The sequence below is a fragment of the Centropristis striata genome, chromosome 16, assembly GCF_030273125.1.
Source record: "Centropristis striata isolate RG_2023a ecotype Rhode Island chromosome 16, C.striata_1.0, whole genome shotgun sequence".
Classification (NCBI taxonomy): Eukaryota; Metazoa; Chordata; class Actinopteri; order Perciformes; family Serranidae; genus Centropristis; species Centropristis striata.
The window spans coordinates 14,317,543-14,340,609 of NC_081532.1; the positions used below are offsets into that span (position 1 = coordinate 14,317,543).

At 40.7% G+C, this 23,067-nt stretch overlaps 1 protein-coding gene across 1 annotated transcript in view; it reads right to left on the reverse strand.

The window, feature by feature from the left end:
• Positions 1 to 23,067, reverse strand: part of dlgap2a (discs, large (Drosophila) homolog-associated protein 2a) — a 151,285-nt gene that overhangs the window by 85,646 nt on the left and 42,572 nt on the right. Inside the window, exon 2 of the mRNA XM_059352644.1 lies at positions 15,212 to 15,244. The gene's annotated coding sequence lies outside the window, so the exon portion shown is untranslated. The remainder of the gene's footprint in view (positions 1 to 15,211; positions 15,245 to 23,067) is intronic.

Genomic DNA, 23,067 nt, shown 5'->3' on the forward strand with positions numbered 1-23,067 from the left:
CAATATTTGCAGATGTGATTCAAAATCAACAAACTGTTGCGTTCAGTGAAGTCTGTGTGAGAGTGTGTGTTCCCGCTGTGAATGAGAAAAAGGCAGACGTGGAGGATAGGTAAAGGGAATTAACATATGACAAGGTGAGACAAGGCGAAGCATGCAACAGGGCATGCTTATGATGGATTAATGCTGTTTTGCATGAATAAACTGGGAATGTATGAAACATGCTGTGAATCTGTTTCACTCGATGGTCAATTTAATACAACTTAGTACCTAATTATGTTTCGCTTGTCATACTTTAATGCTGCCTAAACGTGAACAATGAAAGGTGGGTGATTTAATTGATGCTGGTCTCCTCGTTCAGCACTCTGCTAATGCCATGGGTTTTATCAATCTGATAAAGGCAGTAGATAATAACTCATTACCTTGAGTTATTAATGTTGTGTACTCTCACAGAGCATCATTCACTAAGTCCTATTGGGGTGCTTAGTGCAAAACTTGATCACAAACAGATTAGGAATGGAGGGATGCATTTGTAAACACTAGCTGTGGCTCGATTACATTTACAGGAGGGCAGGAGCAGGCGAGGTCCACAGAGCTGCAGTATATGAGGATATAAAGTTAAATGGTAGTGGGACTAATGAAAGTGTTTATGGGCTTTCCCATCAGCTTGAAGAGACACTTTAGGGTTACCAGTTAAGTGTGGCATGGAGTCGATAGCAAAGGTCACTGGGTCTTGATCTCAACTGCTGATGTTTCTCTTAATTCCCCAGTTAATGACATGAACATTTTGAATTATAAAGAGTTTTTTTCAGCTCGAGAGGGAGCTCTGAACTCTGAGCTCTCCTCAAATTGTCACCACAATTCTGTAATTAGTAATAGATCATCAGTATAGTGGTATATGACCAGCCGGCACACTTGCATTTATGTTGTACCTCGTCTCCTCATTTGCAGAAACTATTCAGCGAGAGGTGAAACTTATAAAGTCAATATTGCAGTGCAAATGTCAAACATGCTCTTTGATTTAATGATTAGAAATAGTCCATGTCCAACAACCACCTACTTTTCATGCACACGACACACAGATCAGGCTTACCCGGATTATGGGAGGTGAAACTAATTTATCTGTGAAAACTTTTGATCAGTGATTAATTGTTTGAGTCAACTTTCAAGCACAAATAACATCCTCTGTTATGCACAACAGTGCTTTGAACAATGGCAATGCTAACATGCTGATGTTTAGCAGGTATAATGTTATCATGTTCATTATCTTAGTTGTAAGTGTTAGCATGCCAACATTAGCAAATTAGGACAAAACAAAGTAAAATGGAAGCTGATGGGAATGCTTTTCATTATGTTGGTATTCAGTCATTAACTAAGTCAAAGGACTAATTGTATACAAAAACTGTTGACCTGATGATGGAACTAGATAAAAGGCCAAGTGGTCACCAAAGTTAGCATTTGTGAAAAAAAGAAGTATTTCTTTTGTTTTGTCAGTATCAAACAAAAAACAGGAGGAAAACAAAGAAAGGCAGTAAATCTCTGTATTTGAGAGACTTAAAACAACATTTTCTGCTATTTTTGCATGACAAAACTATAACAAATAATCAGTTATCAAAATAGTTGCCGATCGTGTCTCTGTCAACCAACAAACTGATTATAAACTAATTGTTGCAGCTTCAATGTTGATAAATTGAAGAGCAAGGACACAGGTGACATCAGACGAGCCATTAAATGTTGCCAAAAATATTGCCGACTTTCCGAGTTGTTGTTGAGGAACATGCAGCACAAATGCCCTATCTCATAATCTTAATGAAAGTGAAAAACAATTTGTGTTTCTGCCCCAGGGATTCTGATTCACTCCTTGGCCCGTGCTTCACCTTTACACCAAGTTTCATGAAAATTGGGCCAGAGGTTTTTTCCCTAATCCTGCTGACATCAGACAAACAAACATGACCTAATAATAATAAACCAGCTTTCATCAAGCTGTAGTCACTGCAGCCTCACAGCTTTTTACCACACAAAGAAATCATGGCACGACTTCACAAACCAAGAAATATAAAGAGAGTAACAGCACATCCACATGTGGCAGATAAGTTTGAAGTGCGGAGGAGATTTTTACCAGTTAGAGGTCTCGTCTGTGCCCGAAGAAAATACCACAGGTTACATTCACTGCCCACAGTGATGAATTGTTTGGTTTTAAGAATGAACATTAGGTAGGGCCGGCTGTCACAGCGTGCGCTGTTTTAGAGTGAACCCGAATTAAGTAGCTAGCAGGCACTTTTATAAAGCTTAAAGGTAGTGACCCTGCTGTGAGAAAATGGGAATATTATAAGAATGTCACTACTGTGTGAGTCATTTTCACAAAAATGCAAAACAGACTTAATTCCACCTCCATGTAATTCCTGGCGCTAAATCCGAGACCTCTGGGCCACGAGTAATGTGAATAATGTGCAAGTAAGCAACAAGGTGCACTAGGTTTCAGTAAAACACATCTGATGGAGGGCCATGAGCCGTGGCATGCATCCATCAGCCACGGCTCCCCAGCCCTGCTTCCTGCCACGGAGATTAACCCAAAGTGACCTCCACTGAGGCCGGGTGAGGAATTAATGTTTCCTGAGGGCCGCATCGGACCCCGGCATCGACTCGTTACGAGGATCCTTTAGGGAAGTGGGGGCCTGTAGGGTGAGGACACGGTACACACTATTAACCCCTCTGATCTTGGATTATTGCCACGTCCGACTGTTGCTGGTTATCACACACAGACCCGGCCAAAAAAGGGGCCGGCTTTTACGTCTGGAGGTTAGCTTGCCACAGGAGGTGCTGTGATTGAACACAGCCAGGGACAACAAAAGGCTGCACTCATTCTTCTCTTCAGACGCACAGAGTGAATTTCCCTGAACAAAGAAAGCAAATTTGAAGCAATCACTGCAATTGCGACACTTTTTGACGTGATTCACATTGTCGTCATCGGAGGCTCAGCCCTAAATGCGACAATCATCTTTGGTAGTTACTGGAGGAATCTCTGAGCTGTATCGCCAATAAATCATTTCTAAAGTAAAACCTCTCCTTGTGTGGGAAAAGAAATCATTTGTGAGCAAATCAGCCTCGCTCATGGATGATTTGAACGCTCCCTGATGGGGAGGGGGAGAGGGGCAGCCCAAAACTCACAGAACTGCAGTTTTGTCATAATTGTTGCAGAAAATAATGACAGTCCCCTCCAGCTGTTCAAGCTGTGAGCATTGTTCCTCTCTCCCTTATTTATGCTCTTCGGGTGTGTGTTTCCTCTTGAAAACCAGGATGGGGGAGAATGTTTATTTTTAGCAAAGAAAAGTGTGTCTCCAGCTCCGGGGCTGCACCTCCGAGGCTCCCCGGCATGTCTGTCATGAATAGGAATGAGCGTTAAACATTTTTTGCTCCATGTATTTAAAAAGAGGCACTTTTTTTTAATGATGTAGAAAATACTGTAAGTATACTGTATACTGTAAGTAAGTTTGAGAAGCTGGCAAGACAGCTCATCACACACAAAGCGCCATATTGACAAGAAAATTAGACACTGTAGTCAGTTATTGGCCTGAATTATTACGTAAAGTTTAATACTGCAGGATCCAGTTTGGTTATAGCGATAATGGCGATGTTGTTTCCTCAGCATCATTTCAATTTCCCGAGCTAAACTTTCGGTCCTCTGAGCATATGTGTGTTATGTCGCCACCAAGTCTTAGCCCGACTGGAGGCAATGAATTCTGGGGCCGGTGGGAAATCTGTCTGACTTGCTCCACTCATTTTGTGTTCACCTGAGTTGCACTGAGGTTAATAGCTAATAGAGCTGCAGATAGAGTGGTCACTGAAGTATATATCCCACAAGTTCCCCACATAGTGGATGTGCATGTATCCAAACACATCATTATTACTTTATGGGTTTTCACATGAGCTGCGAGGTTCGTCTACTGTCATTAGGAAAAGCAGGGTAGAATAGAGAAGGGAAAAAAAATAAGCCTCATTTCCTGCTGGCTGACATGCTTTCGAGAATCCGGTGTCTTTTCCCAGTGCTACTGAGCCAAATATCTGGCTAAATGAAGAGGCTGCAGAGCATGATAATGTGATTTTGGTGCAAGCCTGTGAACTAGAGAGGAAAAACACAGAGTGAGAGGTAGAGTTTAGCAGCACATCTTTGTGTTTAGTGGAAAAAAACGCCTCAATGTTTTACTGTAAGATGTGTGTTGTATTCATTATCTCCAACGTCATGTTGATTCAGTGTCAGTGAAAGACTTGGTGTCTGTCATAGGGCACGAGGACTCTCTGTGACCTCAAGCTGTTTCAGCTTATCAAGTTGTAAACAATGCACCACAATAAACTGATGAGCGCTAAGTCACCCAGCCTGTTTGTTTTATGAGGCGCAATGTCAAATGTCAATGTGGTCAATTCGGTTAAAATGAAAAGAATTGTCAATTTTTGCAAAATCGGACAAAAATAAAAAGCACTGCGGAAACTGAGATCCAGCAGGAAATGCTCAAGAGGTGCAGGTTCATGTGGGAATTCAGATGGAGTGTGCCTGATATACCCATGCTGCAGCCTTACGGTAGCCATCACTCTTATACTCTCCTGATCCATTCTTCTGAGTGCTCAGAGATTATACATAGCAACAGTGTGCTAGCGTTTCAGTAGCAAGCCAGTGCATCATCCCATATCTTTGGCCCTGTCTAACGCTTGGCTAGCCAAGCGATGCATCTGCAGAGACTTCATGAATAAAAGTGCGGCAATAAAGTCTGATTATAATCAAAATCCAATGCAGGGTTTAAATATGGTACAGTTTGCGGTGCTCTGTAATCACTAGCATCTCTAAGGTGCCATCGTGTTGGAAAAGCGATGATTAATTTCTTTGGGGCTCCATACACAGGAGACTCCTGATCATATAGACCAGGGCTGACTGAAGAGAAAGTGCCAGCAAAAGCATGATGTGAAATGATGACATTGGTGGTTCAACAAGGGAATTTTATGAGTCTTATTACAGTAATTGGTTCTTGTTGCTGAGAAATCTGAGGAGTTCATGCATGACTGGCTGAAACAAACTGCAGAGAAATTTCCACCTTTGCCCCTGAGTGTGTGTGTTTTGGAAGGAGAACAGAGAGACAGAGAAAGAGGTGGTGAAGGAGAAAGATAGCGAGAGGCTCCCAGAGGCCAGGTTTGGGGTTTAAATAAGCAGCTCTGAAAGAAGCAGCGCCCGCAGGGAGTAGACCTCAGCATTGATGACCACAGCAGTGTGAGGCGGTGGACACACTCATATTAAGAAGAGGACGCATGGAAGTGGAAGAGAGAGAAGTACAGGATGTACCTAAAGCTGGGGTGGACAGGAAAAACAACAACACAAAAACAAAAAAAGACCATTTGAAAATACAGCCCTCCTCCTGCAGCCCTCCCCTCTTTGTCCTACCAAATCATCAGCATATGCATGTACTTCATACCTGTACCAACTTGTGCAAGTACGTATCATTCATTTCAATCACCCTGATCATGATTGTGATTCCAGTGCCGCGGCAATTCTATCTATAAGGGCAATTCTATGAGCATTACTCTCTTGTCAGCCATTAAAGCTCTTTAAGAGTTTTGATTCGAGGATTCAGCTAGCTGCATAAAACCTGAATTAGCAGAAGGTTGAACTATTAGCAACATTTTCTCTCTGCTTTGCTAATATAGAAAGTGTGTAAAGAAAGTGAAAGTGGAAGAACAGGAAAAGGGAAGAAAAACTCCAACCATGAGTGTTTAAGGTTTCATAATCTTGAAGGGCTGGTGCTTCATTGTAGGACTTTCCTACCTGAATCTAAATGTTAATGGTCAATTAGAGTTGGCAATGAGGAGTGAGTTCACAAAACCGTGTAATTTTCAAAGCACTAGCAAATGGTAAATTGCACCCCTAACTGCACTGCCAAGCAAATTACGTGCTCGGGTTCTATTTGCATGTATTTAAATGAGCTTGGATGTATATGTTTGGTGCAAAACCGCCCCTTTTCTTTGCAAAGAGCCTCATTGCAGAAAAAAGTGCACTTATAAGGATGAATTTAGGGTCGAATCAGACTCCTTTATTTTGGGAATCAGTGAGAGAATGCCCCTCTCAGCTCCCCTATGTGTCATTTTTGAAAAATACATGAGAAATGATAATAAGGTTAATAAACAAATAGATGCTGGCTCAGTGTGACTCTCATGTCCACAGCTGATGCGCTCACATACGCTCACTGTGTGAAAGTGGACTGTGAGTGTGTGATTTTAATATTACTTTACATCAACATTCATCATCCCTCACAACCAACACTTTAACCTCCAGCGCATTTATACAATGCCACTTGAATAACTGCACTCATGTAAAAAGGAGGCAAATTTGTCTCAGCTTCAAAACTTTATGGGCGTGTTTGCACTGTGATATGATTCACCCCTTTCAGAAGACTAAAACGTCATGCCCCTTGTGCAGGGCTGCAACTAACAATTCATTTTTATTATCGTTGAATGTGGGGATTATTTTTCTCGATTCATTTTTGATATATAAAATGTCGGAAAACAATGAGCGCCAAACGCCCAACGGGATTTCTTTAAAATGTCTTGTTTTTTAAGTCCATAACCCAAAATATTCAGTTTAATATGATATAAAACAGAGTAAAACATGTAACCTTTATATAACAGCATTTTTTGTTGCCATTTTTAAGTAAAGAATTACTTTAACTATCATCAAAATAAGTAGACAAATATATTTTTGTTGATCAACTAATTGTTAAGACAACTAATTTCTGCAGCTTTATCCTTGTGCAAATGCAAAACTCTCAAAAAGTTATTTCATGAGCAAGATCGGCTGTCAGATTTAAAATGAGACTTTGGTGTTTGCCTAATGAGAACCACCATTTCCATTCCATGTTGTTCTGTCTGAACAAATCCTACAAACCTGGACTATGCCTTCAAGCCTCAGATCAACATGTTTGAAATGTGTCATGAAATAGTTCGATAGTCTGGTAAATTTTAAACTGATTGTAGAACATCCTAAAATAAAAAAGCTTTTATCCAGTTGTCTATTCATGCACGTAAGGTGAAAACATGCCATATTTGTTCCTACCATTGCTATACCTATCCAAATGATAGTAGAGTATTTGGCATTATGAAATGGGAGCTGAATGATGTCTGCACCCAGAGCAAAGTGATGATACCTCCCCCAGCCAATTTACAGCCCCTGGGAGCTTTCCTAGTAATGAGACTGTTTGCATGCTGACGGTCAGTTGATCTTGTTATCACCCCCAGAGTCCAATAAAACCACATGAGCTACGGTGAAGTTAGAGGCAGCAATGAATTCAAAAGTATCACTCTCATTTTATTGACCGTATTCCATCTCAGAACATGATGCTCATGGGTGATAACGATATAAATATTTGGAGATGTATTCATCAGTGAGTCATCTTGCTGAAAGAAAACAAGTATTGCATTTTTGCCAACAAGCTCTCGCTGTGTTTTTTAAATGACTCATAAATGGGAGCTTTTTGAAAAAAGAGCTAATCCAAGACATTCTCCCCTCTGAGTTGGTTCAAACTTTCCCCGGTGTTGCTGCTGCTCATCAGTCTTTTGCCTGGAGGGATGTCAACCCCCCCCCCCCCCCCCCCCCCCCCCCCCCTCGATATCCCAGGATTTTCTGAGCAAAGCTGCTCCGTATGCGCTCCCCTGCAGCTATTACAGCCAAGCCTGGACATCTGCTCACCTGGGAGACACACACATACAGTCAAGGCTCCTACTTTCACCTGCAGCTCGATTGGGAGTGCAGAAACAAAATACTGATAGCGGAGGATGAAAACCACCTCTGGTTCGAATTTTTGCCAAGGCTGCTTAGGGCCTCTCACTGGCTCTCTCTGGTAATGATTTTGTATCTTTGTCTTCTCATTTATTTTAGCAATGATTTTGGCATTTCTGGTGACTCAGAAAGAAAGAGGTGTTCCATTTCAATCTCCAGAACAGATACATCCCCACACATTTGTCATGCCTGCACACAGATTGTGGCTAGATTAGATGGCATGTAATATCTGAAGCAGTGCCAGCTATCTGCCACAACTTTCTCCTCCTTCATTAATGCCGGCCTGAAGAGAGTTTATATGTTGCGTACTTAACTTGAAGGGTCTCCCTAAGCCATTAAAAATGATTTTCAAATGTACTGAAGGGTAATATTAAGTGTAAAAATATCAAAGCATGGGACTAAAAAGTGTGTAGAGTGATGGTTTTGTGGCTCTGTGTGTGTCTGCGGCTGGAAACAGAATGAGGGGTCGAGAATGCTGAGAGAGCAACGTTGGTTACTTGATGATAAGCTCAAAAGATTGACTGCCTGCTGCAAAAAGTGCTCGCAGTTTAAATAGCATGGTTTCTTAATCCCACTTCACTGGGCAGCTGCAGGCCATCTTCACATGTTATATTTTATTCTCACTCTCCCTGCTCGCTCCTTCTCTTTCTCTCTCAGATGGATGTGAGTGACATAAAGCTGCTGCTATGCCATCATCTCAAACACTAAGCCCCTAGAATTTCGTGGATGGGCCGGGAACCTTTGCTGCAATCCAGCGTTGCGACTATTGGCTGTCAGGCTGCTTGGCTACTTGACTGTGTGTACAGTATGGTGTATGGAGCGCAGCCAGGTCTGCTGGCAAAGGCTGGAGAAGCTGCGTCCCAAGATCTAAACTGAGAGACATGACTTGTCAGGCTGAAGGCCAAAGGTCTCTGAATATGCCAACGCGAGCAACGAAAACAAAAACGACAGCTTTGTGAGGCTTCTACACACAGTACAAACATGGATAGTCAAAGCTACTTAAGCCACTCTATATAGCATGTAGCGGCATACAACTCTAATTGTAAGTGGATGTGACCTAGAGAACTGAAATTTGAATTACTCTCCCTTTTGTGGAAAACAAAATAAGTAAATAGCAGCGATTTTTCAGTTTTTTAATAGAGAATAAAGTTGTATTTGGCAATATGTCTTCATACCTTAACGGCAAAATAGATAATGTGCCAGTGACTAAAATGGTTTACATGACTGTTCTATTAAATGTTGTGAAACATTCACAATTTTAAACATGTGACTGTGACGATAATGTTACCATAAGTGATGTCACAAAACGTAATCTTATCCGAGGCCGGGTTGCGGGGGCAGCAGGCTAAGCAAGGTTTTCCAGATGTCCCTCTCCCCAGCAACATGCTCCATCTCTTCTTTAAACAATAGTTAAGTAAAAATAACTCAAAATGTACTTTTCGCTGCCCATGGGACTTGAACATTGGTCTCTTGGGTGAAAGGCCTGTGCATGTTTGATCTTTCAACCTTGGTTCCATCTGCCCTAAATGGATTTGGTCGCACTTTATACTGTCACCTCTTGTTCCTTTGCTCCTGTCATAATAACTATAGCCAATAGAGATCACTACCTAATAATAAATGTAAATATGGGTTGTCTCAAGCCGCTTGCACAGACAACCTCAACAACCGTTTATTATATTTATTCTAAGCTTCAGGACTCTGGGTGCAGTACCAGTGGAAGAGGTTGGCAGATATTTGAGGGCTAACATTGCTAGCAGACACACTGTCAACTCTTAACTTATGAATGTTGACACAAAATGTTTTTTTCATCTTTTCAACAACTCTTCTTCATGAGTACAGTTGTGGTGCTAGCACGGCAATACTGTCAAAACTCAATGCATTGGGTACCTCCGCTCTCTGTAGATTACTCAATAATGACATAAGTTAACTATGGTAACTGAGTCACAGAGTTACGTAGGGATTGCACAAATCACAGGCTGTGACAAACTATTTTTGGTTGATTCCATACAAACATTTCACCCAATCAAAGTGTTGACATTTACAGTGTGAACCAAAACTACACAGCCCCCTGGAGAACATTAATGTGTTTTTTCTCTCTCTTTTCTTAACTGCAGAAGAATGAAGAAAACCTCTTTCTTTTAGTAATTACAAGTTGGACCAAATAACTACAAAGGTCAGAACACACGCTAAAAATAGAGAGCCAATAGTGATTTCTTAGCGAAAATAGATTCAAACCTAAGTTTGACTTTTAAAAGCATCACTTCTTTTTTTATTAGATTGCCAGAAACATATGGAAGCTGCAGAAGCACATAGTGCATTAATATGGCTGTTGAGCCTCTGTGTTGTATAATGCACAGCATCAGTACTCCACTCACACCTACCAACAAGCCTTCTCTATATTGGACGGTGACCTTGGCTTGCGGTCTGGCATGCATCCTATTTGTCTAGCCAACATACAATGTAAATGGGTTTCTGAAAATTAAAAATCCATGCTGCCCAATTCAATATAGGACAGTGTTTCTGGGCACAGGGGTAGTCTGCATTAGGGCGTAATGATATTACCTACAGTATAACTCCAAGACGTATCCCACTCTCCTGAGGAAACGACTAGATGGGCCTTGAATGCATACCATGTTTGAATATGAACATTACTGAGACACAACCACTTACAGTGTTAATAAAATGCAGTATGCTGCACAGGCTGTATCGTATAGATCTAAAGAATAACACTAAAGAGATTGGTGCCTAATGGATCCCAGTTTACACTGATGCAATATGTAGAAGCTTGGCTGCTAACACATTCATTCAATCGTGTTGTGGAGGGTCACCAAGAAATATGGAAAATATTATAACAACAGTACAGAGCCACCACATTGACGCCTTTTGTCTCCTGTCATCTGTTGTCATTTCTCAAATTTCTTTGCTTTCTTGTCCATTCTTCAGACTTCTTGCTAGAAAATATGGTCAGACAGTACATCCTCCCACTCTAATCCTGTCTCAGAGAAATCTCATTCATATACTACCAATTTACAAATTACAAACTTTCAAAAAAGAGATACAGCCATTGTTGTTTTGAACAAATAGTCACCTCTCTGTGTCAACAGACACTATAGGCTGCCAGTAGCTGGTCACTGATTGGTGCTCTCCACTGGGGTTCTGACACAAATGGATTACATGAAGCCTGACAAGATGGATTTTTGAATAAGCAATCCTTGTCTGATCTTAGGCATGCAAGTTAACCCAATCAGAGGTTGGGTTATCTAAATATTTACAGTCATTGACGGAATGTTCTCACAATGATAGAAAAATGTAAAGGTCTTCCATAATTTTGACTGATTTATACCAAGAATTTTATCAAAAATAAATAAAAAAAGTTGATTTATTAAAAGAGACTAACTCACTTAAACCAATGATAACATCCCATGTAAAAAGAAAAACCCAACAACACTCGGTACAGCCCTATTAAAATGACAGCAAATACATTTTGACGAAATTTTTACAACCCTGTCCATCAAAATGATGGCAAAGTCTAGCAGAACCACTGAATCCAACATCCATTATTACCACCTTTGCACAATTTGCAGGAGCCACAAAAACTGATAAACTAAAATAAAATATGAGTTATGTTATGTTTTCCAGCAAAGCTAACGTATAAATGTCATTTTTAGGAATCAAGGTTGTCTTCTCACGCTTCACTGTCTTCACTCTTCTTCCCTGTCCACGTTGATACATCCCTCACATTTGACCTTCGTCTTCTTCTCTCTCAACGACTTTTTTTTCCTTTTGCATCTTCTCAGTTAAGTTTCGGGTCTCGGTGAAGGTTTGGTTAATGCTGTCGTTGAGTTAACCCATCCATGCATCAGCTGAAGGACGGGGCTCTTACTGAGACTTACAAACAGCTTTGATTCCCTCGTCCCCACATGAGTAATGGTAAATGAGACTGGCTCCACGTTAGACCTTGACTACACTTATCTTATATATATATATATCTCTTTCTCATAATTTCACTTTTGGGTGATGAAGTCATGGAGCTTCTGCCAAGGTGAGTCCAGTGTCTTCGACTTTATAATAATGTTTATGTTTAAGGCTGACCCGTCTTTGAAAGTGTCCTTCCTGTCCTTTTTCTATCATGGCTATTACTCAGTAATATACTCTCTTTTTTTCTCTGTGTTCTTTTATGTCATAGTGCTTCAATGTTGGTGTGGCTTTTTCTCTCCATTGTTTGAAGCTATGTCTTCTTGTATATCATTGCAAATATAGGGCAAGGTCTTTTTACACCTGACAACCCAAAGAAAGCAGTAGCTGATGCTTTTACCTTTGGCTTTCCTAAACCTAAACAAATACTCGACAAGCGTTAATCAGCATGCTGAGTGAGCAGCTGTGCCTTCAGCATTTAAAACTCTTATGCAGATTCTGTACTGTGTGACAAACAAAATGTTGGGAAAAAGCAATGGAGAATACTACTGCATGACCAATTAGTTGTAAGCACTACCAATTATTCAGTAAAAGCTTCAAAAGGAACTTGACGCATTCTTTAAAACTACACTAGCACTTTGTAATAATAATTTACTGAAAGAATCCCTTGGCACCCCCCTAAATCATAAATATCTGTTTCAGATTATGCTGCCACCAAAGATAGTGTCCAATAATCTTTTATGTCTTTGTGTGTGTTATGCATTATGAGATATGGCGGTGAGGGTCCCAGCAGGACATATTGCCCCTGGCTCAGCATTCTACACAAAGACAAAGGGACAAGATGTGCAAATGTGCATGTTTGCACTTCAAACTCTCTCTATCTTTCTCCCCCTTACACCATCACACACTATTTTTCTCTGTCTCTCTCGCAGGACAGCAATTACCTGCAGGCAACACGGCCTTGGTTTGCCTTGTAAATGCACTCAATTCTTCTCTGACAATTCTCAGAGCGAATACACAAACATAGAGATAAGGGCTGGGTAACACTGGTCACAATATGATACATCAGTTTCAATGAAGACTACTAAATTGTACTTCATTGTACACTGAGCTATTTTAAGCTGCACTACTCTATATTTTATATCAACAATGGCTCAAATTACTATGTTTCATGTCAAAGAAGTGCAGTTTTTCTTAGCTCTACACATATTTTAGTGTCTTTCAACCAATTGTTGTGGTTTAATGGCAGCGTTACGGTTTTGGTTTACTCACAGCTCTTATCAGACACTTTTCCCAGGCACAGCAGGAGCTGTTTTCAGCCAAAAAGATATAATAACTCCACTGTATGCTACCTGTGGAGTAACAAATGCCAGACAAACACAGTTAACTACTATATGCGGACTATTTAGCTGCTGAAATGGCAGATCTTTCCCTCAGGAATTGGTTAAGACCAAAACAGAGCTAAAAATGAGCAAATGTTGGATTTAAGTTCATCAGTAGGCCAGATAAACAACTCTAAATCAATGCTCAATGCTATCGATGCTATCAGTGCTCCATATCTGTTGGATGTGTTAATAAGCAAATCAGTGGTGTGTTAGCTTGTTCTGCTGCCCCAAAGTGGCCAAAAAATGATGCTATCACGTTGTTTTACACATTTTTCTGTATAACAAAAATGCTTTCTTAATGCAATCAGTTGTAAAAATGTCTTCAACCAAACAAAACACATTCTAACTTAACAAACTTGCGTTTAAAACAAGCTTCGACCTCTGGTCCTGAAAAGATAAGACAATGTGGAAGTGCCCTTAAACCTGCATTCTTTGTAATGGCCAGCAGGGGGCGACTCCACTGATTGCAAAAAGAAGTCCATTCGTATAGAAGTCAATAGAAAACTTTGTTTGCTCCTCACTTATTCCCTCAGTAAATATTTTCCAAATGAGTTTATGGTCTCTATCGCTAGTTTTCTTCGATACAGCATGATGTCAATTATGGTCCAATTTAGAGTAAAATAGATGACAAAACCCAGACGCCGACAGACAAAATGCCGACCTCAAGGCTTCAAAACAATAATCCACAAACCAATGGGTGGCGTCTCTGTGGCTACATCCACTATATTTATACAGTCTATGGTTAAAAGTCAGGAAATCAAGCTAATCAAACAGGTATGCAAGATTAAGAATCTCTCCAGTAATTGAATTGAAGCTCGATGCCAAGCACTATACACACAAACTGTCTTTCTTAAACACAACCAGTCTAAATAGCCACAAAAGCACACTAACACACACACACACACACACACGGCTGGTCTCTCTCTGGAGGTTCTCGGGACACCACATTTTTCTCCCTGTGGCTCTGTAGCCCAGATGCCCTGTACAACATGGAGCAACACCATGGAGGTGCCTCGGGAGCTCCCTTTTGCCCAGTTACACACCCGTTTGCACACACACAAAAAATACTGTACACACACACACACACACACACACACACACACACACACAGACGTTCCCTGTCCTTCCCTCAGGCCTCTCCTCCCTCCGCTCTCTGCCTGTCTCGGCGGGAAGGTCACAGGCACACAGTTATCGCATTCAATTTGATTACGTCTTAATCCAATCAAGCAAAGCAGAGAGAGCACCATTGATTTTTGAGACATAGAATAATGCTTATTGGGCTTAGAGGCACATGGCTGATTCCTGGACAAGGTTAAGACCAGAGGGAAATATCATATCTGTCACTGAGTCTGTCACTGAACATGTTTTATGGGTTATTTCTAGATTCACGCCTCTCGCTGCAAGATGCAAACAAAACTGTCAGCTTCTGTTGTATTTACAGGTAATTCCTGGTCCCTACTGTTTTGTGAGATTGTCAGTGACAACATACTCACATATGAAACCCAAAATAAATAGAGCACTTCAGCAATAATAACCAGCTCTAGTTAAGGAGAGGGACTGGAAGGGAATGATCATCCTGTATAATACATGCAAAAAGACTGGCTTTATGAGTGAAATGGAGACTTATGGGAATGGTGTCAGTAGTGCATGGACAGTCAGAGAATGATATGTGTACAAACATTGTAACATTCAATGAGATGTGTAGCAGAAGCAAGTGTGGTCAGTCAGCACTCTGAAGCTGTGTCCTTCAGCCTTCATGCTGTCAATCAGTCAGGTCAGTGACTTAAAGTGCATAAAGATGGCCACCTCCTGGAGTTACATTTGTTTCTCTTTGCACCTGTAATGTGCAGGGCACCGTTTGTAACACTTGAAATTAAATGAAATGCAAACCAGGAGGACGTTATCTATATGCATTTCGTTTCTACATGGAACCTAAAACCTGGCCCGCACCGTTGTTTGCTGAGATGAAGACTGAAGAACAGTGTGTCTGCAGCACAGCATCGCCCCCGCTCCACTTCCCGCCCTCCCTAAACAGCAAAACAACAAGCCGGGAGATGACGATGACAAGAGCTATTGGGGAATGGCGAGGCCCACTCACCTTCTGGTTCACCACACAGTGTGCACTGTGATTCTAAACAAGGACCAAAGAGAGACAACAGGAGATTAATAGAGGCAACACATATGTGAAAGTCCATGTTTGTGCATGCGTGTATGGTAACAAATGATGCCGTCAGCGCCCTTTATATTAAAATGTTAAGTACTGCTATTCAGGATTCACAATCTCTCTCTCTTTCTCTCTGTCAAAAACAAATAAAAACATTAAAACTGAACAAATAACATGAGGAACAACGGCGCTTTCTTCGCTCCTAATGTCCTTGCAGAGTGGTACCCATGTGCAATATAATAGAAACCCAGCCACCATGCATAATATGACCATCAGCCAGGCGGCTGCATAAAAAGACAAAATGATGCAGAGACAGGCGTCAAAGGGGAGAAAAAACAAAAAACAAAATGAGAAATCATATTGCTTCAATTCATCACTGCCATGTGCAATAGATGCTGTGTGCCAAAAATATGAAAACGCAAACCTGTGTGAGAGTTACATTTTAGATTAAAGCAAAAAAAAAAGAAGCATTGATTTATGATTACACGCTATCCATCATTTTTATTACTCACATTAAGAATATTCCTTTAATTCAAGGACATACCAGGCTTCACATGCATCATGCTTTCTCATGTAAACATGAACGTTTCCGCTCTTAATCGGCGCTGGTTATTCCCATGCAAACATAACAGCACACTGTATTGTAAGCCTCAAAATATTTGTCAATACATGTGCATTGCTCTTAATGAAGTATCCGTTTTTCCCCAGGAGACAGCAGAGTTTAGGCAGCCTCCAAGATTGTTTTAAACAAACAAGATTACAAAATGGGTTTGTTTTTCAGAGAGAGACACTGGGCATAATGAACAAAATGATGATGGAAATGAGTGTTATGTCCTCAGGCTTTAGTTTCCACAGATGGCCCCAAAACAGCTGTGGTGTGTCAGTATTTGTCTCTTTTCCCTGACGTAGCCGTGGCCAAAAGAGGCCATGTTTTTTTTTTTTTATGCAGAGGCCTCCTTCATCTAATCACTGCTAATTAGGGGCTTAATTAGATCTGCAGCAACCTTGGACTCATGACTGGAATTATTTTGGTGAAAAGCAGAGAGACAGCTCTTTTGATGGGTCAGACCCCTACATTCATTGGGGTGCAATAAAATATGTCCATAAATTCTCAAAGTGCTGCCATTTCTTCCCCAGATGACCTTGCTCTTGGGCAGAGTGCAGCGAGGACAGCTTGGCAGACCAGCAGATGAACGAAAGAGCACAGGTTTGTTGTTCCTGTCAGTCCGGGCAGGTTGTAAAGTGTCTCAGCCTCACCGCCAACTCATCACAAAACTACATGCCTGGCTCTGCACCGAGGCTGCATTAGGCTCTTCTAAACTTCCAATACTCCCTCAGAACACCTCTGTTATTATTGCAATTCTTCAGCTGTGGATCAAAAAGTCTGAGGATAAAGTTTGCTGCTATCAGGCCATGCTGCACGCTCACACCACAGACAAACTGAGAACACTTAAAAATGTGAAGACAATTCCACTGAGAAAATCCAGCTGTTGCTGTAACTTTAGTTGGATCTCTGTTCTCCGGTGCCTTTGTGGGACGGTCAGGGTCTGTGGGGTTGAACCGCACAAACGCTATGGCTGGCAGTGCACTGGCGGACAGCTGAAGCCTGGAGAGAATTTACGAGTTTAATTAGTCTTTTTTACTTCCCACTCCCTACAGTACAATTCCACAGAGTCAAAGCACAATTGGCTCTATTAGTTTGTCCTGCCTGTTTAAATTTAAAGTGCTCTTGAATTTCCCTGTGTGGAGGCCATATTGATCTTGGTCAGGCTGCTTTTACAGTATGGAAACTGTTCTTGGCTAATTCTCATTTGCTTTTCAATAGGAGGTGTAAAGTGGCCGCCAGCCTTTAGCCGCCAGTTTAACTTATTATGCTTCTTCTTCTGAGGATAAGAAGGAAGAATTTGATTCTAATGAGTCACTATGGAGTCAAAAAGTTTTGGTTATTTGGTATTTTGTCATTTCTACCTGTAATCTAATGAGACAAAGACAAAGAGTCTACAGGCTGTATTTAGGTACATCTGTGCTTTGAAATAAATGCTAACAGCAGCATGCTAACATGCTCACAATGACAAAACTTAAGTACTGATGTTAAGCAGGTACAGTACCAATCTTGGTTTAGCTTACGTTGCGAAAAATTTGTATTCCGTAGAGAAAAGTAATAGCACACCGGATGAAACCACACGTTTTGATATATAAATTGTCCTGCAACTCAAAGAGGACATCCTTAGAGCGCATGATAACAACAAGGGATTCATCCTACGGCCTTGTTTGGAGGTGAAACCACTGCCAAGTGTAGGGATTTTCCTATTAACTATGCCACCTAAAATACTGATAAGGTTTTCAAGTAAATTGCTTCAACTTCACAATCATCTCAAAGGAGAAAATAGATGTGAGGTACAGATAAAAGAAAGCAGGGAAACGACATTCATGTGACAGAAATGTTGTATTTCAAGTCAGTTACTGAATCAATACTGTCCTTTATTACCTTGTGGAAGAAGGAAAACCACAAATGCAGATCAATAAAATTTTATCCAATGAACCAAGAGATGGTTTAAACTTAAATGTCAGTCTATTTTAGTGTGCGATTCTCAGTAAGCATGCTTCCTAAGTAGAGCACATCTGGGCGCTGACCTCTTACTGGTTGTGAGTAAACTAAGAGATATTCACAGGGGTCTGTGGAGTCCCCTGGTATCAACCCATCTCCAAACACAACATACACAGAGAGCAAATCCTTAGCCTTGATCTGATAATGTATTCATCCATAATTAAAGCCTTCATTTCCATACCAGTGCAGCTTGCTCACACCTTCCCCGTTAGCTGATCTCTCTTTTACCCTCACTCTTTCCCTCACTCTCTTTATCTTTCCCCAGTTCATATGATGTGTCAGAGATACAGGTGCTAATTAGCTCACGCGAAGACTGTTCTTGATTTTTTTTTTCGCAAGAATGCCACGTCTCTGAGAAAACCCACAAGGTTATAAAAAGCAAGGTGTGACACTGCAGGTGCGAGGGAACAAAAACCTTATTTAGGGAGTTGGTGCATTTTCCAATGACTCGGGATTTACTGAGAGGAATGGGCCACAAGCTCTGTTTGTTTGCAGCATGCAGATTGTGAGACACAAGTCAAATAAAGACTTGTTTATTGGGACGGGGTCAATAGGTAGTCAATAAAGGGAAGTACACAGTAATGTACAGCTCGCACAGATGTGCGCTGACACAGACGAACCGACACAGTTGTGTACTCACAGGCATGACCACACAGATAAACTGACTCGCACTATTATAGTCGAACAAATCACAAGAACGACACACTCCCACGCCCCCAGCTTCCTGCCTCATCTATGTGGACGATCACCAATTTCAGTTTACCTTCCCCTTGACTGGCACAATCCATCTTCAGCGGGGCCCCCTGCGCATATGCAGCCTCCCCCCGGAGCTGATCTAGCACTTCTCAGAGGAGATGCGGTGCTGAGCGCAGGGCTGGAGCAGAACTCATCAGCCTGGCAGTATTAGCCCTGCCTGCTTCTTCAGGGGCTAATTACACTGCATTGTCACACATATTCAAACGGTATGCTGAATACACACACACACATTAAGCATTGTACAAGGTTGGCGGTGAATATGATAATACATAACGTGATACTTTATGGGATCAATATTTATGATTCACAAGAATCTGAGGCTTCAAGGGATCATTTGAAATTCTGGGGAATAGTCTTTTTCACATTCTTGCTGAGAGTTAGATGAGGCAGTTGGTACAAAACTCATCTTTGTTTATTAAGTATGAAGTTTAGGCCAGTTAGCTTAGCTTAGCATAAAGATTGGAACCTTGGTTTTTGTACGGATTTTCATATAACATGTCAATTTTTGAACTTTTAAAGGCTCTAGTAGGCAGATTTTCCTCTTCTTTCTTTCTTTTTAACTTTGGACCATATACTATTTAAAAAAAGGGATGGAGCTGGGAAGGAGGACACTAAGTTATCAGCTAACCCTTGCGCTATCTAGCTAGCTTGATTAGTAAGATGTATTCGTAATTATTAATTAATTGTGCTGTTGTATTAATTTAATTAATTAATTAAATTTTAGTACAAGACATTTTTGGAGACCAAAATGTTACTTTCATGAATTGTAAACACACAAAGAAAGGGACAAAGATATAAACACACAGTGCACCGTGAAAAAACCTGTCAATTACAAGGTAGCCTGGCCCTAAACTATATCCTGCTTTATCGTGTCATTTTCTGTAAATGGGACCACTATTTGTAAAATGTGCATCATGCTGTGTTGAAGAAGACCATGAACTAACAATTGAGACCATAAACTCATCACAAACATGTTTACTGAGGTAATAAATCAAGTGAGAAGTAGGGTAATTTTCTCATAGACTTCTATACAATCAGCCTCCTTTTCTCACGCATGCTAAGCTAAGATAACCTGTCATCAAACGTTTTCTTTAATTCAACATTTATACTGTGAACTTGAATCGAAGAAGGTGAGGTGTATTTACTACCTCACAGACATCATATATTCATGGTGAAATATTCTATAATATACCTACATTATAAAATATTTAACCATGAATATATGATATTGTGTACATATATCTAACTCCTATTGCTAGTAGATAGTAGTACAACATGATGCTAAATGGTAAATTGAGAGTTCATGATTGCAAAATTGTCCCTTCACATACAAAATCAAAACCCAGAATCAGTGCAACAAAAGCTGCACAAATTAAAACAGATTATAAATCAGAAAAACAGAAATATCTCTTCATAAGACCAGACAGGGAGTCACACCTCAGTATAGTACAAGGAGCTTGTTGTCAAAAATACTCATCATATTCCCAGCAGGCGTCTGACATCAAACAGCAAGTGTTGAAATCAAGCCAGCCATCAGTGTTTGTGGATGTGAGAACTCAACGAACAGCTTTCCTGGTGTGGGAGCTCCAAAACAAGGTGCATCAGAATAAATGGTTCAAAAAGAAAAGCTTTTAGTCGGCTCCTGTGGCTGTGCATAGACAAAGCAGTGGGCGTTCAGTGTGACGCGAGTGCAGGGATCTAGGCACGACCTTCAGTTACAGACAAATACTGTCATTCTGCGGCGAGTAAAAAGCCATCACATGTCAAGACGCATCCCCCTGTCTATTCAGGAAATCTGTGTGTTTGTGTGTGTGGGTATGAGCCATTGAACCCTAACCCAGGAACATATTACTGCAATAAGAGATTCAGAACCCTGCTGTCAGGATAATTGCTGCTGAGGATTTCTTACAGTTTCTTTTGCTTGCAGTGACTCAGGCTAATTTCTGTACAATGAATACATCCGGTAGAAAAGACGTATTGAGTGAAGGCACAGCTCAGTCAACACTTGGAGTAAGTAAAGTCTGTGTGTGTGCATTTATGAGTTAGTATAATTTTACCCTGCAGCAGACTCTGTTAGGATAGGGGTCTCGAGGTAGTTAGGTAATAGAGACTGGGGGATCAGTGACTCAGAGGGGACTAAAGTAACCCTCCCCCTGGATAAGGAAGCTGTCCCCAAGTTAGTGCTTTCATCAACAACAAAATGCTTCTTTGTCTCATGAACATTTTTTGGCAAGGCACATTAACCAGACAACAGCCAGAAGAAACACTTTGGCCTTTGGGTAAGTTAAACAGTAATTATCTACAGCTGATAGAATCCACAGCCAACAGCATTTGTGATTTCAAGCAAACTACCACCAGCTCTGGATAAAAATGAGCTGCCGTGTGAATGTTTTGCATGTTGCTGTTATACTAATAAAAGAGCCAGGGTGGATAAAGATTCGATAAGAGATTCAATTACATCGAGGTTTGGAGAATATGGGCATTTTATGATCTTGGAAACAGATTTAAAACGGAAATTGTTGTTGGAATCCAAGCCTGTAACAGGATTTAATAATCTTACTGATCTGATCCAATGATCTGATAATGTTTATGATGGAGACAGAGCACAGTTTAGTCCCGCCCACACTGGAGGACAAAACTTTTCATTTCTCAATTCAACACCTTGTCAATTCCTTTTGTTAGCAAACAACAGAAAATTCCTAAAAGCTACATTTATGTGTGTTGGGATGCATTACCACATCGCTCATTAACTGTTGGCCTGCGGGCCACATGTGGGCCGTCAAAGCTTCCAGCCTGGTCTGCAGAATAATAGCCTAATGAGTTCAGAAAGTTTGATGACGAAATGTGTTCTGGTATTTAGCATATTTGTACAGGCATCAAAAAATGACTTACATTTACGTTTAAGTGTCCTCTGCTGACATCTTGTGGATGTAGTTGTAATGATTGCGGGGCTTAAATGGCGGATATCACACCAGAGGCGGGAGGGAGGGAAGGTTGAACAAATGGCGGACTTTCACCCAGGAGAACGGGGTTTGTGTTCCATGTGAAAACAAAAATCTTGTGATTGTTCCTGCTCTGTGTCTTATTGTTTTTCTTTTAATGTAAGAATTGTTTTTAGCCTTATGGCATCATTCTCCTTGTGATTAACTGCTCTCTGTTGAAGCACTTTGTAAACTGCTGTTTTAAAAGGTGCTATATAAATAAAGTTATTATTATTATTATAAAAGTAAATAACTTTGTATGTAACTTACATTTACATAACTTAAGGATTTTTTTTTGCCCTAAACCTAGGTCAGTCGTTTTGTAGCCTAAATTCAAACTGCAACCTTTTTTTACAATCGCGAACCGTACATGTATGTATAATGACATGTGTGTTATTTTCAGAATGATCCGCTGTACTGTGAGCTGCAAAACGCTCATTTTGACAAACACTGATATGTCTCGTTATGGGTGGTATTAACAAACGGTGTATTCTGTCGTTGAGGTTGGAGATCTTGTTGTTTTGACAGTTATGTAACTTGTGTTATTGTGGCCTATGGACAGATTAGAAAGCTATACAGTATTGTGTCTGCAAGTCCCTTAGCTTGCTAACATTAGCTAAGTAACAGCTAACTTCCTTTCCAGTATGCATAGAGTGCTCAAATAGTTCTTTGACATGCTTTAATGTAATGCTTTAAGCTAGCAATTGGCATTGTTTATGTTTCAGACATGCATGTATAAATTGAACTGGATACAGTGTTGCAGGCGGGGCTCTGTTCAAATGGGGAAAAACAATTGGCCACTATCACAAATTGGCTTTAAACCCCAGCACAGGACCTGGGGGATTGGTTTCAGCTCTCGGTTACATATTTTGGCAGTGGCCGTGGTTTTCAAAGCATGATGTGATGTACTCTACCCCTATAAACAATCTTTAATAACTTTAAACAACATACACTTATACATTACTGCAGCAGGGTAAAACACACTGGAGGTCAGAAAAAGAAAGATTCTCAGGGAGTTCAAGTTTCTCTTTAAAGTTTAAAGTTGGTTTTCAGCAGCTGCATGTCTGAAAAGTAGCTTACTCTGAGGAATCACTCAAAATTGCAACAGCTAGTTAAATCATTTATATGTGCTTTCTCCTATGCATGTTATCTCTAAAAGTACTAAATGGGCAGCATATGGATGTGAAATTGCATAATCACTTCATACATATATGGACATACAATATGCATGCACATTTGTATGCATATAATATGCATGCGTGTTTGCATCTGCAGGTACTTTGTTGTGTACTGTTGTACACTGCGTGGGTGGACGAACTCCCACTATGGGTGTTTGAACATGTGTAGCAAAATTTCGTTTAGCAGTTTGTTTCCCACCTGAGTCCCTGAACCCCGCATATAACAGCCTGACTGTGGCGATAAGAGGGAAAAACTAGACAGGGAGG